The sequence below is a fragment of the Mus caroli genome, chromosome 6 (genome assembly GCF_900094665.2).
Source record: "Mus caroli chromosome 6, CAROLI_EIJ_v1.1, whole genome shotgun sequence".
Classification (NCBI taxonomy): domain Eukaryota; kingdom Metazoa; phylum Chordata; class Mammalia; order Rodentia; family Muridae; genus Mus; species Mus caroli.
In genome coordinates, this window is record NC_034575.1 from 44780571 (window position 1) to 44798764 (window position 18194).

The following is an 18194-nucleotide window of genomic DNA, read 5'->3' on the forward strand; positions in this document are numbered from 1 at the left end:
GACCTGAGTTCAATTCCCGGCAACCATATGTTGGCTCAGAGCATCTGTAACAGGAACCCATAACTTCTTCCGGTGTGTATAAAGGCAGCTACAGTGTACACATATAAAAATAAATAAATAAGTTTTTTTTTAAAGAAACATATGAGCATACAAAGAAATAAACACAGCTTCAGTGTGCTCAAGGCAGGGAGGTGACTGTAGCCTTAGAGTCTCTCTGGAACACACCTGAATCTTGTCTTTTGGTAGGAGAAGCACAAAGAGATTATGAGAGTTCCACATTTGTACTCGTAAGGGCTGGAGATGACCCATGAAAAATGACTAACAAGGCCATGACTGCATAGGGGCTGGAGATAGAGCTCAGCATTTAAGAGCTCTCGCTGCTCTTTCAGAGGGTCAGGGTTCAGTTCCCAGCACCGGCGTAGGCCATCTCACAACCACCTGTAACCCCTATTCCAGTTCCAGGAGTTCTGACACCCTTTTCTGGCCTCCATGGGCATCTGCATGCACGCATGTGGCCCACAGACTTACATGCAGGCACACACGTACACACATGTTCAAAAGATGTGGCTGGCTGTTTGTGTACTGGTGGTGGAAGGTGAAAGTGGTGGTCTTTCTGGTGTAAGTCATGGTGGGCAAGTGGTTAATCCTTTCCTCTCTAGTTACAGAGAGGACATTAGAAGCTGTGTCTGGAAGAGGAAATTAGAAGCTGTGTGTGGAAGTTGCAGTGAGATAATTTCACTTCTAAGCAGTGGACAGCTATAGTTTAGCAAATAAAGCAGTTATAGTTTAGCAAATAAGGCAGTATGTCCTTCCCATCATGGGAGGGGTGGACAGTGAAAATGTGCAGGTCTTATAGAAAGAATGCTTGCTTTGGGTGAGAACTCACCCCTGGGTACCACAGTCCTGTGAGTGACTGGTGGTGGCTTTGTACTTTTTGTTTAGTCAAATGAATGGTTCAGGCACAAACTTGGGTACCACTGCCAAGCACTGGGCCCTGTTCCACACTACACCCATGGGTCTTGCCAACATGGCTTCTGATGGATCACTCCCCACCCTAGTTTTTGAAACAAGGTCTCTCACTGACTCAGTAGCTCGCTAATTCAGGTAAACTACCTGCATACTAGCCCTAGGGATCTACCTGTCTCCATTTACCGGGTGCTCAGATTATAGGCCTGCGCCACCTCATCTGGCTTCCATGTGGGTGCTGGAATCTGAACTCACTTCTTTCTGCTTGCATAGCAAGTACATTATGGCCTGAGCCATCTGCCTCATCCTTATAGATTTTGAGAACAGCCGGTGGTGATGAGGTGTGTGACTTTTCGGTCTTCTTCTAGAGGAAGAACATTGGTTTAACTATTTCTACAAATAGCCTGTCCTCAATGGCGTGTGCATTTGGGGAAATGGTAACTGTGGAAAAAGGTCTTTAGTTTCTTTGAGTTGAAAGAGGCGTAGCGGTCTTGGGCTTCAGAAGCCAGGAAAGGAGGGGATGGGGCTCAGCTTTGTCTCGTCTACCCAAACCAAACATCTTAACCCCATTTTCTGAACTCAGTCCTATGGCATCCTGAGAGGTACTGAGTATTGAGTACTGAGATAGTGCTATTTCCTGTTTGCATAGGAAACACCCTCCACCAAAACAAGAAACAGTGACTGTGATTTATTTTTTGAGTTACAGCTTGAAGTAGGACAGCATCAGCTCAAACCAGGCCTGGATCTCTCCAAGGCCTGTGCACGCTGTGTTGTGCATACCTCCCTCTATTCATTCCCAGATAACATCTCCATTTTCTTTCCCAGATAACTGAATGTGAAGGGTTTTTTTGTTTGTTTGTTTCTTAGGCTCATCTTAGAGATACGTTGGTTGTTATTCTTACCTATTTAAGACATTTTTTCCCAGAAGATTTATTTATTTTTTTTGTGTGTGACCATTTTGCCCAAATGTATAGCTGTGTATTCTGTATGGGCCAAGCACTCTCATACTGAAATCAGAGGAGGGCGTGGCAGCCTCTGGAACTGGAGTTACAGGTGATTATGAGACACCCTCTGGGAAATCAAAGCCAAGTCCTCTGCAAGAGCAGCAAATGCTCTTAATTGAAGAGCCATCTCGCTGCCTCCCCCCCATTTTTGGTAGAACTCTATTCTCTTTTCCTTAGTAGAAGCCCCCAAATGGCATGTGTTTGCATAAATTATGCTCACTAGACTTGTAGATACAACTGGTTTTCCACCAGCTTGATCTGAGAGCTTTCTAAAGAAGCTGAACAGTGATAGGCAGGCCTCAGCCCAGCTCTGAGGCCTGGTGGGGTAACTTCGCCTTGGCCTCAGTATTTGGCTTTGCACTTTGGATGTGCAGGCTCCATGATTTAGAAGAAGGGGCGAGTTAATGGGTCCCCTCCTTCTTGGTGATAACGACGACTTGAAAGCAGGCCTTACACTGAATTTGGTCATAGATCAAACACTTGTAATAGGCAGATACACAGAACCTGTGAGGCCACTCCAGCGCAGCACAGGAATTAGGAGAGATTTTTCAGCACTTCCCTTTACAGGAGGATCAGCCGCAGGGGCTGCTGGGAATTGCAGAAGTTCTGTTCCTCAAGCCAGGTGGTAGTTCCGTATTTTCCAAAATACAGTTCTATATGTACTCTAAGCTTGGTGCATTTTACTAGAAAAAGCCACAGTAAAAGAAGAATGGCTGGCTATAAGTGACCATTCTGTGTATGACAGGGAAGCTATTACATTTTGTTCAGATCAGCATGTTCCTTGAGTTAGATAAAGGTTTTATTCATCCAAGGGTCACTAAGTGACGTAGGAACACCTGAGTGTCTTTCATGGATCCGTCCTCATCTCAGCATCTCTGAGATCCCTGAATCAGCAACTGGACTCCTGGTCCCACATGCCTCCTGAGGCATTTGTCATTACGGCTTTCGTAGGCCAATGCACTCAAGACACCTACAGTGGCCCATCCCAATCCTGTGGAGTCTTTGTGAGTGGATGCAGGAATCCTTTCCTCTGGCTTAGCCATGCAGAGGCCCTGAGCGTGGATGTGGTAGTTGTTCCTTATACAGTGACCTCCAGTAGTGGTGCTGGAACTTATTTGAAATTGATAGTACCAGACTCCAACACAGATTATAGAATCTTCAAAAGAGGGCAGAGCTCAGGGGCCTGGTATAACCTGTCCTCCCGGTGATTCTGATGCACACGTTGAGGCACCACTTGGACAGATTAATATTTTATCCTCAGCATAGGATCCAACGTCTCTGGTATTTATTTCTTGGGAGGTTGGAGGAGACTCTCACCACCATTCCAAGGCACATTGGGGCTGGCTGTTTATCCATTCCTTAACCAGTGGGGGGAGAATACCAACTCCAAATGTTTCTAATCCCTGTTCCTACTCTATAAATCATGAGGCAAGATTTGGTGTCCTACTCTATAAATCATGAGGCAAGATTTGGTGTGCCACTCCCTAGAAAACCAAAACACAGATGAGCTAGGGTGGCTACCTCAAAAGAAAAACAAAACAAACAAACAAAAAAAACAAAAAACAAAAACAAAAACCAGAAAACAAAAAACAAAAAGACAAACCACCCCAATGGCACACTTCCTCTCCAACAAAGCCACACCTTCTAGTCCTTCTCAAATAGTGCCACTCCCTGATGACTAAGCATTCAAATATAGTAGCCTATGAGGGCCATTCTTATTCAAGCCATCACACCAATCACCTCTATGGTATTGAGAAATCTTTTCTTCCTGGTTCTGGGACAGGTCTCCCCCTCCAACCCTCAGGTTTAAGTTTGAAGAAGTAAGAGCACCGCACTGAGATATTCTGATGATCCAGTAACATAGCCACGAAAGGAATCTAGGGTGAGTGTGCACATCTTAAGCAGAACCCAAACCGTTTCCTTTCCTAAGGGTGAGCTGCTGGTCTGCTGGATGATAAGTCACTCCAGCATCTCAGAGTGGATGGACAGAACCCTGTGCTGAGTTAGGATTCACCGCTGGATGCCGGTCAGTGTCTGTGGGAGCCTGAACCACACCAGCCGTAACTCCAGAATCAAGCTGAGGTAGAAGTAGCTTCTCGTAAATTCTGGTCTGGAGATCAAAGTGTGCAACCAGGGTTGCGTATTAGTCTAGAGTTTTCAGATAGTCCCTTTAACAGTCTTCCTAGAGGCCACCCACGCTGGGTACCTCGTACCAATCTCAATCATTATACCCAACAGTTTCTCCACCCAAGAAGACTGAGGGAACATGTCTTCTGCTGTGTGCTGGGGCCAAACCACCCTGGGTCGCTTGACTCAGCAGGGCACCTGTCTCCAGCTGCCTCACCATAGCGAGTGATGGTCCCCATGTTCAGCCTGTACTGTCCAGTTAGCTCTCCTTAGAAAAAGATGGAAAGAAGAAGAAAAAGAGAACCAAACCCAGCAGCTTTTGCTCTGGGTCTGGGCTCCAGCCTTATAGACGTCTTCGGGCTTTCCAGCTTCTCTTATGAGCCCAGCTCACTGCAAACCTTAGCTCTGCAGACATGACTCTAGCATGCTTGTGCAACCACCCTGGGGCTTTCCCAGGTCATGTGCTGGAGAATGTGTTTTCTGCTTCCTCTTAAACCTGTATCTGTAGGTGCAGCATCTAATGGGTTCTCTGTGTCTACTTTTACTGTGGGCTGAGTACTTAACGTGGAATTAGCAGACTTCGGGTGTACCGCGCAGGCTTCTTATCGACAGGCAGGAGGTTGCTCACCAGATCTCCAGAGCTTACCTTGCAGAAACACAACCCTGTAACCAGCCCAGCAACGTCCTGTTCTCTCCCTCCTCCCATCGCTGCGTCTCTGAGTGTGACTATTTCAGACAGCTTACATAAGTGAGGCTGCCCAGTGTTCCTCTTTATGCAACTGGCCAATTTCACTTAACACATGATCCTTGCTTTTGTCTGCAATAGGATTGTTCTGGTTGTATGACAGGCCACATGCTGGCACTGGGTTCTTGATGCATTCACGGGTCCCCGGGCCTTAGGTTGTTTCCATGCCTTAGCTATCCTGTGCAGTGCTCATGGGATGTACAAGCGCTACCAGAGGCATCTATGAAGGTTTTGCCCTCATGTATTCTTCCTAGACCACTCCACTCTCGGCAATCTTACCTGTGCCCAGAGTTTCGGGAAGGAAGGCAGCTCACACCCAGCTCTTTCCCCTCCCCACAGCCTGCTCAGAGGCCCAGTATTGATCCCTCCAACATCAAGGCTCCTAGTAACTCTCTTGGCGGTCAAGCTGACACCTGCTTCTGATTTCCCAACCAACCACACAGCCCTCATCCAAACAGACTCCTCCCAGATCCCAAATACCAAGAGTGGCTTCCTCTATGCTCATCACCTCCGACTGGCTTTATATTCTTTTATTCTCAAAACCACGGATCCTGTTTCTCTCCTTGCTTACTTACTTACTCATCTCATAGTCCCATGACCTAGTCACTGCCCAGGCTTTTTCCCTCCTGCTTCTTATCCCCAAGCTGCAGAGGGTAAGTAGACATTGCAAAGCCGGCGTGTGACACTTGCCACGATACCGATACCGTTGTACGGAGGTCCTTGGACTCCAGCTCTCTGCCACTTGATGCACATTACTAAATGGGTGGGTGGTTTTCTCACCTGGCAACAGATGTTGATGACAGGAAAGCATCATGGGAACTACGACAATTGAAATGCCAATATTTCAGCTGCTACTACTCAACCTCCATCTCCAAAATATCACACTCATAAAAGCTCAGGGTGCTCCACCCTCCCAGTGACACGCCTTTATCCTCATTCATCTGTCTTCATGGAACCCCTCCTCACCCGCTTTTCCTTCCCCATCTGCAGAAATGTCCTCCATCCTCCAACTCAAACCCTTTTAGACAGTGCCTTCTCCATGAAGCCTTTCCTCAACCTCTCCCCATCCCCAAACAGCTTTGTTTCCCTTTTGGACTCCAGCTTTACTTTTGGACTATGAAAGTATTAGTCATGTTTCCTGTAGTTGGAGTCATTCTCTGCATCCTGACGGCTGGAGGCTGGGATGCATCCCACTTACAGGCGGCATTTTATCCAGCTCTGCACTCTGTAGAAAAGCCATGTCCAAAGATTGGTAGCAAGAGTTATTAGGAGCACATGAATTCCCACAGGCACATGCCCCACTTCCTGTCCATTTGGGACAGACTCAGAAACCTTGTGGGCATGTCTTCCTTTTCATGCGTCCCATTCACAGACTTCTCTGAAATGCCTGTAGAGCCCTCAGCCATGTCTAAAGCATACTTCTTTAGTTTGTCATTGCTCCCTGCCACTTTATGTCTCTGGCCAAGGCTTCTCTATTGTGCTAGAAGGAAACACAAGGAGACAGCCCCTGCGTTATTTTCTCAGGTTTCTAAGGACAGTAACTAAAGGAAGAAGTTAAGAGTTTATTGGGGGGAGGGGGAGAATAAAGCCTGCAGGGGGAAATTAGCCATCAACCCTCCTTCTATCAAGGCGCTTGGCATCCATTCTGGCAAAGCTCCATCTCCATCTGCCTAGGGATGCCCAGCCCTGGTCCTGCTGAGTCTCGGGACATCTGCAGCCCCCTCCTAAACTTTCTCACACTCCCGTTCTCCACTCAATCACATTTTAATGTTCTTCTATTCCTTCTTACCAATCTTCTGCTCAACTCTCTTGATCAGGTTAGCAAATCTCTCGGTAGCATGCTGGCCCTGCAATTCTAACTGCCATAATTCAAACCGTACGGAGTGCACACACTCCAGAGCAGCTTCCATTCCACAGATTACTCTGTCCTGACCGTAGAAACAGCATTCTGTGCCTCTGGTCCATCAGATTCCAACCAGGACACAGAACTAGACCTAGAAATGAGAGCCAGTATTTCTGGTCACTATCCAAGCATAGAAGTAACTGTATCTGGACAGTTAATAAAAGAAAAACAGGGGCTGGCGAGATGGCTCAGTGGTTAAGAGTGCCCACTGCTCTTCTGAAGATCCCAAGTTCAAATCCCAGCAACCACATGGTGGCTCACAACCATCCGCAACAAAATCTGATGTCCTCTTCTGGAGTATCTGAGGACAGCTACAGTGTAGTTACATATAATAAATATATAAATCTTTTTAAAAAAAAGAAAAACAAAATTCAAGCCTATTAATAAAGTCACTTATGTTTTGAGTCTTGTGGATTTAGCATAAATGATGTCAGTCCAATAAAGATAAAAAGTTTCCTCAAAACTAGGTTTCTTGGGTTATTTCTGTGCCCCTCAGTTGGAAGTGCCAGCCACTTCTTCCCTGATTGGATTCTAGGACAGAAACAGGATGTCCTGAGGATAAAAATCTTCCTCCTTGTTTGAATGAGGAGGGTTTTCAAGTTCCAGGTAGGTATCATGCTTGCCTGAAATACTCCCATATTTTCTGAATAGGGCTGACAGGGGAGATCCAATTCTCAGTCAACAGTGGAGAGCCATTCTTCCAATCAGACGTTTTCTCCAACGGACTAGCACTCTCCTTGCTGCATGATCACCCACGTTGTCCCAAGAGCCAGAACAGATCATGGCGACTAAATATTCTGGTTGGAGAATCAGAGTTCCCGGGCTAAATGATTGTAACTCTAGCACCTGCATGGAAAGTCCAGTGCGGCCCAACTTCCTCTTCCTCCTGCTTTTTTTTTTTTTTTTTTTTTTTTTGGTTATTATTACCTATTTCTCTGTATCTCAAAAGAAACATTAATGAAGCTGGGTGGGATGGCACAGCTTGTAAGCTCAGCCCACTGGAGGGTATCCCAGGAAAGCTAGTCTGAAGCCATGCTGGGCTTCCCAGTGAGACTACCTCAAAAACCAAAAACAAAGATGGGGGGTGGAGGTGGGGATACCAAAGCAGGTAAAGTGTTTACCTGGCAGGAATATGGCTTAGCTTGGTCCCCAGTGCCCATGTTGAGAATTGGGCATAGCAGTACACATCTGTAAGCCTAGCGTTGGGAAGGCAGACAGAAAGATCTCTGGGTCTTGTGAACTCCAAGTTCTGTGAGAGATTGTCTCAAGATAGTGGTGTGGAGCGCTTAAGGAAGATACTCAACACAGACCTCTGCTTTTTACATGCACCTGCACACACACAGACATATAACACACACAAACAAACAAACAGACACTTATGAGGCAACATGGAATAATAATGGGTGCCACAGTGAAAGACTGAAAGCTAAAAAAGAGCAACTACATGGGGGAACTTCCATTATTGTGCATCTGGAAAGCACAGGCTTTGTGCAGGGCGCTGGTCTCAGCCCATGACAAAGGAAACTAAGTAACTCTAGCTCAAGCCCAGGGTAGAAGCACTCTAAGGAAGAAAATGAGCAGCATGTGAGTGAAAGGAAGCAGACAGGACATGGGGCTGCTGGCAGGTGTGCTGGGTGGAGTCTAGAAGATGGGGCGGGGCCTAGCTAAACAGAAAAAAAAAAAGTGCCCTGCAAAGAATGGAGCTTGAAGAAGAAGGCCACTTCCTGTGACATTTCTCAATCTTGGCTTCAGAACAGAGTCACCATGGTAAGCTACAAAACCCCCGAGCCTGATTCTACTTGATACTAAGGAACTTGACAGGCTCCCTAGCTGTTTCTGGGGTTTCAGGGGGTTGGGCTATAGATTCACGTGGTCGTCCACAAAGCCAGATAGGCTTACATGCAGAGTTCCTTTCTCTTCGTGGGGTGTTTAATTTCACTTGTGCACCGAACGCCAGACCTATGCTGTGGCATCTAATTTATAGCAAATTAAAATGCTGAGCAGGATGTGACTTAGCAGTCTGAAGGGTAAGGAGAGAGAGAGCACCACCCAGGAACCCAAAATAGAACCTGGTGGTTGAACTCTCCCCGTGGGTGGCGTTACCCTCCCTTAACTGATGAATGCTTGGGAGGCACAGGATAGAGTTTTAACAATTGGCCACTGCACGCTGCATTTTATTATTTAACTTAAAAGACTATCAACCGAGTCACTCTTCAGAATGCTAATGCATCTTTAAAAACTTCTCCATCTCCAATAAAAATATACTTATCGTTTTTGAAATGTTAAAGGGGAAAAAAACCCTCAATGACTAACCCTCTATAAATACATTAACCAAGCGCTCAGACAAGAAACTAAACACTCCAGCGAGTCATGTATCAGATATACACACCTCAAGTTTGTCAGCCACCTAACTGAGACTTAAGCTCGAAGCCAGCTCTGTCAAACAGAGCTCCTGAGTCGTACTGTGGATCTATTGTTCCCATATCACCAGGGCAATAATAGGCAATACCTCGTGAGGGAAGCACAACTTTCCTGAATGTAGGTGGCAAAAAGAAAAAAAAAGTCCACATAGCAAGATTTACACTTCACAGAAGGATGGCTGTGAAGAAATGAACAGGAGTCCCTTTTAAAGTGTTCAAGCTGGAAAAAGAAGGGAATGGAAGTAGAAACAGAAGGAAAAGACAGAACAAAGCAAAAGAAAATCCTGGGGTGGATTTTGGGAGCTAAAAGCCAAAAAGTTAAGAAAACTCTAAAAGCACCTCTGTTTCCAGGGTAGGCTATGCCATCGTTACTCACTCTGTCCACTGCGGTAAAGTATGCAGGACTTCTGCAGGACGCTGACTCTCTGACTCCCTTTTTGCTTTGTCTTGAATGTCTATAACCGATACCAGGGCTTGGTAGCTGGTGAGTTGTTCAGTTGGCATCCAAAACACACTGTGGTTTTGTTTTGTTTGAGATATCCTAATTATGTAATCCAGGCTGGCCTTGACCCTACAATCCTTCTGCCTCCCCGTGCTGATGAAGTCGGGGAAATGTCACCTCACTCATAAAATGTTCCCCTGCTCCTCATGCTCCAGAAAAGCAGGAAGTGTTACCGGTGACTTACAGGACAATGTTAGGAATGGTGGCCATACAGCTGCCATCTCAGACCAAGCCGCTCACCCTTCAACTTGGTTACTGTATTAGTTTTGTTCACTCTTTGTTACTCAATATCTGCAGTTAGGCTAGTGTAGGGTGGGGGGACTGAACGGGTACAGCACTGATTTGGGTCCATGATCTCTGTTTGATTTCAACTTATCATAGTGGGAAAAGAACAGCGGCAGAAGCTACCACTTGTAACACACAGAGCAGGAAGGACAGGAAGTGAACGGTGTCACACTCAAAGGCCTACTTTCCAGATCTAGTTACTTCCAGGCTGCAACTCCTAAAGGAACTTCATAGTAACACCACAAGCTAAGGAACAAGCAGTCAACACAAGAGACCATGGGGCACACTTCTGATTCCAGCTACCATGTTCAGGGTAGCCAATCTGAAGGCAACACAAGTGAAGGCATCTGACAACAGAAACAAGCCCAGCCGATGCCAGCATCACATGTCAGCACACACACATGAACATATATGAAAAAACAAGTCTTCAAATGATTACAGCCCCTAGCCTACCCGTGACCAGCTGGCACTGAGCAGGGCAGAACGCAGCCCTTCTCGGCATCCTGCCATCTGTAGAACTGGGGACTAAGTACATTTGGTCACTCTTGTAGCTTGCCAACCTATGGGGACTGAATGCACACACCCATCTAAAATAGTAACGGGCCAAGGATCAAATGAGTTACCAACAACTGTTGCAGGAACTGCCCTGCTTCTCCAATCCAACCCAACAAACTGGAGGTATGTTTTGCTTAAGGTAGAGTCTCATTATTTCCTAACCCAGGCTAGCCTTGAACCAATAATCCTTCTGCCTCCCACATATTAAGTTACAGGTATATACCACCACACTAGGCTTTATCTGAAGACCAAGTTTTTACTGGTCATGTTGGTGCGTGCCTATAATCCCAGCAATCGGAATGCTGAGACCAGCCTGGGCTATGTAATGAAATTGGTCTTCAAAAAAAGAGCCTTGTTTTCTTAGCAGCTGATAATGAACTGTCAAGTATGACCTTAAAACAAGCTTCATATACTGACTGTTACCACCCACCAGCCAGAGCTTACCAGATCCCCAGGCTTGGAAAATACACATGAGCTTCCTTTCAAACGATATATACACTCAGATTCATCTGTCCCTAATAGACTCCTAGAAGTGTTCCTTTCCTATTGCTAAGCTAAACACCTGACAGGAAGCGACTTAGAGATGGAAGGATTTATTCTGACTTACAGTTTGAGAGTACAGCTCATCAAAGCGGGGAAAGCACGGAAGCTAAAGTGGCTGGGTCCATGGTGGTGGGAGTCTGAGGCTGCCTGTCTGCTCACATCTCAGAGACTCAGCTCAGTAGAGAGCAGCAAAGAGGAAGTCAGGATCGGCAATAACTCTTATGGCCCAAGCCCAATTGACCTATTTCAGCTAGGCCCCACCTCCTAAAAGTTCCACAACTTTCCCAAGTGGTGACATTGGCTAGGGACTAACTGTATACATAAGCCTGTGAGGGAGGTTTCACAATCCAACTGTAGCACCCTGCAATCTTGCCTCTGTTCCCTAGCCATGCCAGAGGCCACCCTGACCTCTACATGTGTTGATGGTTGCACTTCTAGGTCTTACTGACTCCCACATAGAACATTAAAGTTAGCTTTGACAAAGCTTCGGGATGTTTGTTCCACAACACTAACTAACCTACGTCCCTGCCAGGCCTCTAGGCTAGGAATCAGACCTTGTGAGAGTATGGGACCATATTGCTCAGAGTTAAGTGAGCAACCACTCTCCTCCCTACAGACCATCAGGCTCATTCTACCAGGAGCATCCTATTCCCACCTTCGGGGGCAAACTCAGAAGAGAACTCCTTGGCCATCAACCACAGGCCTCACCTTTGCCGACCCCAAGTCCCTTAGGTGAAGCAGAAACAGTCTAGAACATGGACCTGTTGGCTGATCAAAGTGAGCGCATGATGATAGTGATTGACAGACCATGAGTGTGGCCTTGAAATTCAAGATAAGTAGGTACAATGAGGATATGGAAAACAAGTCCCTTAGATGTAAGCCTAGATCTCAGCATCCCTCGTGCGTTACACAGTGATACCTTCACTTTACCCCAGGTTGTGAGCACATCTCAACTGGCAACTGAGCCTTAAAGAAAATGTCTAAGACATCAGGGTCAGTCAGTTAGGGGACAACAAAGAAGAGAATCCAGTTCTGTCCTTCCCAGCAAGGACACAAGAGCCACTGAGAAATAGAAGGCTGAAGCAAAAGTTCTAAGTGATGGATGCATTTAAATAACTGTAAAGAGCAAATCTATTGTGAATTACAGTCAAAATGCCCATTCAGCCTTTGGTGAAAACATGTAAACATGTAGGCCTTCGCTAGGGATGACCATATAAATCCTGTACTGTAATGATCTAGTCCCACCCCCTCCCAGGATACCCTCAAGGGTTTATGTGCTCTGAAAGCAGAGGGTGCCAGCGGGGCCACAAGGAAAGCAGTTTCATAGCGTCACCTGGGTAGAACAACTGAAACCAAGGGAAGGAGGAAGTTTCTAGAGAGCCACTCATCCCAACAGAGCCAACACCAAAGGGTCAAGGAAGGGGAAGCTGTACGTGCGAATCAGGGCTACCGAGCAGTGATGCAGACTCTGGAGCCTGGAGACACGCTGGCCATCCACTGGAGCACTGCGTACAGGGCCTACCTACGCAATAACCTAAATGTATGCCTCATGTAATTTAAAATAATTTCAGACAGCTTTAGAACATAACAGTCTAAGTCACTTACCGCCTCTCCCTCTTCACAGAATTCTCTCGCTAAACACTGCTCATTATTAACACAATAGCTGGTGATACAAGGTGAAAGACTGTCTTCCAGAACAAGATAATGACAAAAAAAAGTCAGTTGAAACAATGTTGCCAGATGCCAATTTGTAGGTAGCTGAAACTATTTACTCTTTTCCATTATCTTCAGATGGCAACAAACACTCGCCCTGGCCAGCCAAGAGTCTGCACAACATAGAGAAGCTGGTCAAGAACCCCCAGGCACTTCACAGAGTCCTGGACATTCATAAAGCTGCCCAACAGGCACCATCATTCCATGCAGCAAACACATGAGAAATTCACCAAGAAAACAGCCCATTTCCCAACATTCAGATTTATCCATAATTGATGGCTAATTTACAATTCAATTTTAGACACTGCTCCATCCATATTCCACTAGCTTAGTCGGTAAAGGGCTTAGCTCCCGTGAACAATGTCCTGGGTTCGGTCTACCCACTGCAGACATATTCCAGGCTATACCAGGTTTGATGATGCATGGCTGCAACCCTAACACTCGGCAGGAAGTAGAAACACCAGGATCAGAGGTTCAAAGTCACCCTTGGCTACTAAAACAGATCAAAGCCAACCTGGAATACATATGATGCTGTCTTTTAAAAAAAATCTCTATTTAAAACAGGAACCCTATAGTTAACAGTATAAATTGTCTTTAGAAGGTAATCTGATAGTAGAAAGTTGTCTTTCAAAATACGGACAACAGGGGGCAGGAGAGATGGCTCAGTGGTTAAGAGCACTGACTGTTTTTCCAGAGGTGTCCGAGTTCAACTCCCAGCAACCACATGGTGGCTCACAACCATCTGTAACAGGATCCGATGCCCTGTTCTGGTGTGTCTGAAGATACAGGAGTACTTGACCAGCAAGCAGCCTGTGGGTTCCACCCTCTACACTAAACACACAAACATCAGTGACAATCCTGAAAAAGGAAAAAATTCACAAACAAACTCAGGGAGTAACACACCCAAAAATTGTTTGTTTTTGGTTTTGGTTTTTGGTTTTCGGTTTTTGGAGACAGGGTTTCTCTGTGTATCGCTGGCTGTCCTGGAACTCACTTTGTAGACCAGGCTGGCTTCGAACTCAGAAATCCGCCTGCCTCTGCCTCCTGAGTTCTGGGATTAAAGGCGTGCACCACCATGCCTGGTGTTTCAAAAAATTAAATCCACCAAACATCAAATTATTAAAATAATAAGCCATGGTTAAAAAGGCCAATGGTTGACAGCACATTGATTAGAGCCACAGACATCAGAAAGACATTAAACAGTGTTAATTTTTTTAAAAAAAGCAAGCAAAAAAAAAAAAAACCAGGAGAAAACATGGTAGGGACACCATCCTATGGTACTCGGGCCATCCTGCCTCCCACCAGCTAGGTGGCTTCCATCCTTTTTGAACCCAGAAGAAGGCAGTCCAATAATAAAAGATGACTTCACAGAATATCAGCCATTCTTTCCCCTTTGTTAAGTAAAAAATGTTTCACTTTAGAATACAGACTTTCCCAGCCTTACAGGGTTATGTCTCTGTTCATCTCTCCAAACTGTAGAGAAAAGATAAAAAAATCTGGCTTGGATTTGGGGTGGTAGTTTACTTTCCGCTTTAAACATTTTCTTCTGATTGATCTTTCAAACTTAAGGACATAACACAGAAGTAAAACTAAAATGGAAAGTTTTAGTTCTGGAGTTGTGTGGCCTCATCTCTGAAAAACCCTCTGCCCTCTCCCTCTTGCTCTCCTTTCCAGCCTCAGGTTCCCAGACGCATCGATGGTCTCTGCATTAGCACACCCTCTGACTGTGTCTCTCAGTTCTTAGAGAAGCCTTACAGGCCACGTGACAAGAGGAGAGAGGCTGCCTAGTGTCACTTCTGTGGCCTGCCATCAAATGCAGCAATGCAGAAACCTCCGGTGAGTGTTGATAAGAAGCGCAGTGGGGGGTTGACTCTTCTGACTGAAAGTATGAACCCTACCTGCCTGCCCTGGGAATGCCAACCACAAAGCTGTCACATCACAGTGGTGACACACCACCCTACGGGCTCGATTTACTGGAAGTGAGACAGCCAGACCACTAAGATGCCTGGTTGGTGTCATTTCCATTTCCTCCCCCTCCCTTCTTCTCCCTTCCTACCACCTTCCTCCTCTTAACTTTTTTTCTATTAGTCAGGGCTCTCAAAAGTCACAGAACTCCGTTTCAGGTGAGACAGCTCAACAACTAAGAGCACTACCTATTCTTCCAGATGACCTGGGTTCAATTCCCTGAACCTATATGGTGTTTTAATTCCAGTGCCAGGGTATATAATGCCCTCTTCTGGTGTCTAGAGACACATGGCACAGGCATACTAGCTGGTAAAACATCCATAAACATAAAAATAAAATAACAAGCAAAAAACTGAAAAATTATAGGCAGAGGCAGGCGGATTTCTGAGTTGAGGCCAGCCAGGTCTACAGAGTGAGTTCTAGGACAGCCAGGGCTGCACAGAGAAACTCTGTCTCAAAAGACAAAAAAAAAAACAAAAACAAAAACAAAGGTCACAGAACTCATGGAGTGTGTGTGTGTGTGTGTGTGTGTGTGTGTGTAATTTCCATATATGTATGGATAATTTATTGGAATGACTTATAGGTTACAGTCCAACTAATCCAACATTGGCTAGCCGTGGACGGAAAGTTCAAGAATTTAGTAGTTGCTCAGTCCCATAAGGCTGAATATCTCAGCTGGTCTTCTGTATTCAGCTGGAATCCCAAAGTAGGCTCCAATGCCAATGAAGGAATGGATGTGCCTGAAAGACGAAGGCAAGCAGCCCAGATTAAAGGTGTCTTCCTAACTCAAGGTTCAGATAAAACGTGTGTCTCTTCCAGCCTTCAGAACTAGATCAAAGGCATGTTGCCTTCCTGCCTCAAGCTCTGGATCACAGGTCTGCCCCGCCCCATTTCTGGATTTTAGTCCATTTCAAATATAATCAAGTTGACAACCAATAATAGCCATCGTATGTCTTAGTTAGGGTTTCTACTGCTGTGAAGAGACACCATGACCATAGCAACTCTTATAAAGGAAAACACTGAATTGAGGCTTACAGTTTCAGAGCTTCAGTCCATTATCATCATGACAAAAAGCATGGCAGCATGCAAACAGACATGGTGCTGGAGATGAAGCTGAGAGTTCTTGAAGCTTGAGCATATGCGACCTCAAAGCCTGCCTCCACAGTGACACTCTTCATCCAACAAGGCCACACCTCATAGTGCCATTTCCTATGGGCCAAGCTGTCGCACACATGAATCTATAGGGGCCATTCCTATTCAAACCACCACATCTAGTTAAGCAAATAACGCCTATTAGAAGTCGGAAGTGTGTGGGTGTGGGTAAAGTGGGGGAAGGAAGAGGAGTTCTCAAGTTTACAGCGTAGTCTGTGTGTCCCTACACTTGAACTAGACATGGTTTTCTCTTTGGTAGGACTCCAGGATGCAACCAGTCATACCAAGTTTCTCTGCCATCCACACCATCACTGGTTGCCCGTGTTATTCTTGTCCACAGAAGAAGGCATCAGTTTGCTTTTCATGTATCCAGTTCTACCCCTGGTTATTTTTGTCCCCTGTAGTTGTCAGGAGTATCAGGACAAATGCTGCAGAAACCTAACTTTCAAATGCATCACACTGACAGTTGACAGACACCAAACAGCACAGGCTACCCAAGTAACATCCCAAAACCGACAGCACACCTGGGTGTCATGGAATGTGTCCATAATCCCAGCACTCAGGAGGAAGCAGGAGGATTGCTGGGGGTGCATGGCCATTCTAGGCAATAGAGGGGACACCAGACTCAAGGCTACAGAGTGATGCCATGTCTCAAAAACAAAACAAAACAAAAGTAAAATAAAATCAAGTATTTATAGCCCAGAAATTAAAGTATTTTACAAGTGTTATGTACCTATATATAGAATTAGATCAGTTTGGTTGCAAATCCCAATTTAAATTCTTAGTGAAACCGTAGCCACAGCTTCAATACAACATACTATCACAAATGACATAGTCTAAAAACAAGAGCAGAGGAATCAAGAACCTTGACTCCTTACTCAAAAGCAAAGTTCTTACTCTGCATCGTGATTCTTTAAACTGCTAACTCCCAGGACTGATGGGTTGGGCAAGGGGGATAGCCTGCTAATTACCAGTACGGAAGGGCTTTGGGTTGAGTCAGTAAACAAGACCCCAGTGGCACCCTTTGGGGATGCTGCTTCTACCTATCCTTTTGAAAACACTGTGCAAACTAAATCTTAGCACACTCAAGGCTCTCAGAAACCTACAGGAGGAACTGCAATTACAACAATAATCACAAAACCCAAACTGTGCTACCTAGGATGAACTCACTCCTGAGCTATTTGATAACACAATCCACTCTTTGAGGTAGCACCCATTTCTCAACATGCCTTCAGCCTGACAGCTCTGTCTAGCTCTTGAATGCAATTATCCTGAGTCCAAAAAACAACTCGGTCTCTTTAGGTAGGTGGTTTGCCTTAGACGGCTGTCATGGCTCAGTGAGCACAGGCACCATTCTTTGGTCATGAGTCAGGCCCACCTCAGCCAGTAACAACTCTGGGGTGACCTTTGTTCATTGTTTCATGTCTAGACTTTGGAGGTACAGAGAATGAAGGAAAACCATGACTGTTGCATAAAGTTTATCAGCTATACTTGGAGATGGGGGCATGCTTCCCTGTGGCCCCACACTGCTTGAGCGTCCATCCTCTCTCACATCGGTGTCCCTATTCACTTCCCCTTGCCCCCTGTATTTTAGAGTTTATTACTGAGCCAATCCTTTCTAGTTGTCTCAAATTGGCTTAAAAAGGAAGTTATCTGGATGTCGTAAGTATATCATTTGCAGAAAGTTATGCCACTTAAGAAAGCTAAACATGTTAAGTCATATGGAAAATTATCCTACCAAATCTTGTGTAAAAGATCCTTGTACTTAAATATTCATACAAATGATAGAGGCGTTAGTTAGAACAGGTGCAAGCATTCTATTTCTCCAAGCAGATAAGACAGTGTGATCAACACCTGGGATTCACTTAACCAACATGCACTGAATGGAAACTTGCTATAGGTCAAGCTTGGTGTGATATTTAAATCAATCCTGAGTGTCAGCTTAGCAGGATTTAAAGCCACTTTCAGAGACAAACCCGTGGACATGCCAAGCTGGGTTTTTCCAGAGAGATTTAGCTAAGCTGGGAAGACCTACCCTCATGGGTAGCGCCATTCTTTATCCCAGACTAAATAAAAGGGAAAGGGAAGAGGGGTGCTATCACGTATCTATCTCTCTCTGCTTCCTGACTGGAGATGTGATGACTGACATGAGCTGCCTCGTGCTCCTGCCATCATTCCTCCTCTGCCATGATGGGCTGCCCCCTCAAACCATGAGCCAAAATAAAACCACCTTTCTTGAAGTGACATTTGTCAGGCATTTCATGACAGGAATGAGAGAAGTAACTTATATACTCAGTTCCAGACAGGTGTTGAC

At 45.5% G+C, this 18194-nt stretch overlaps 1 protein-coding gene across 11 annotated transcripts in view; it reads right to left on the reverse strand.

Moving 5' to 3' along the window:
* Window positions 1–18194, reverse strand: part of Osbpl3 (oxysterol binding protein like 3) — a 166777-nt gene that overhangs the window by 81053 nt on the left and 67530 nt on the right. Inside the window, exon 1 of one of the 11 annotated variants that reach the window (XM_021164327.2) lies at window positions 11115–11287. The exons of 8 other annotated variants lie outside the window; for them this stretch is intronic. The gene's annotated coding sequence lies outside the window, so the exon portion shown is untranslated. Of the gene's footprint in view, window positions 1–9541; window positions 9692–11114; window positions 11288–18194 lie in introns of those variants that run through there. 2 more of the 11 variants (XM_029478524.1, XM_029478521.1) reach the window with 2 other exon arrangements.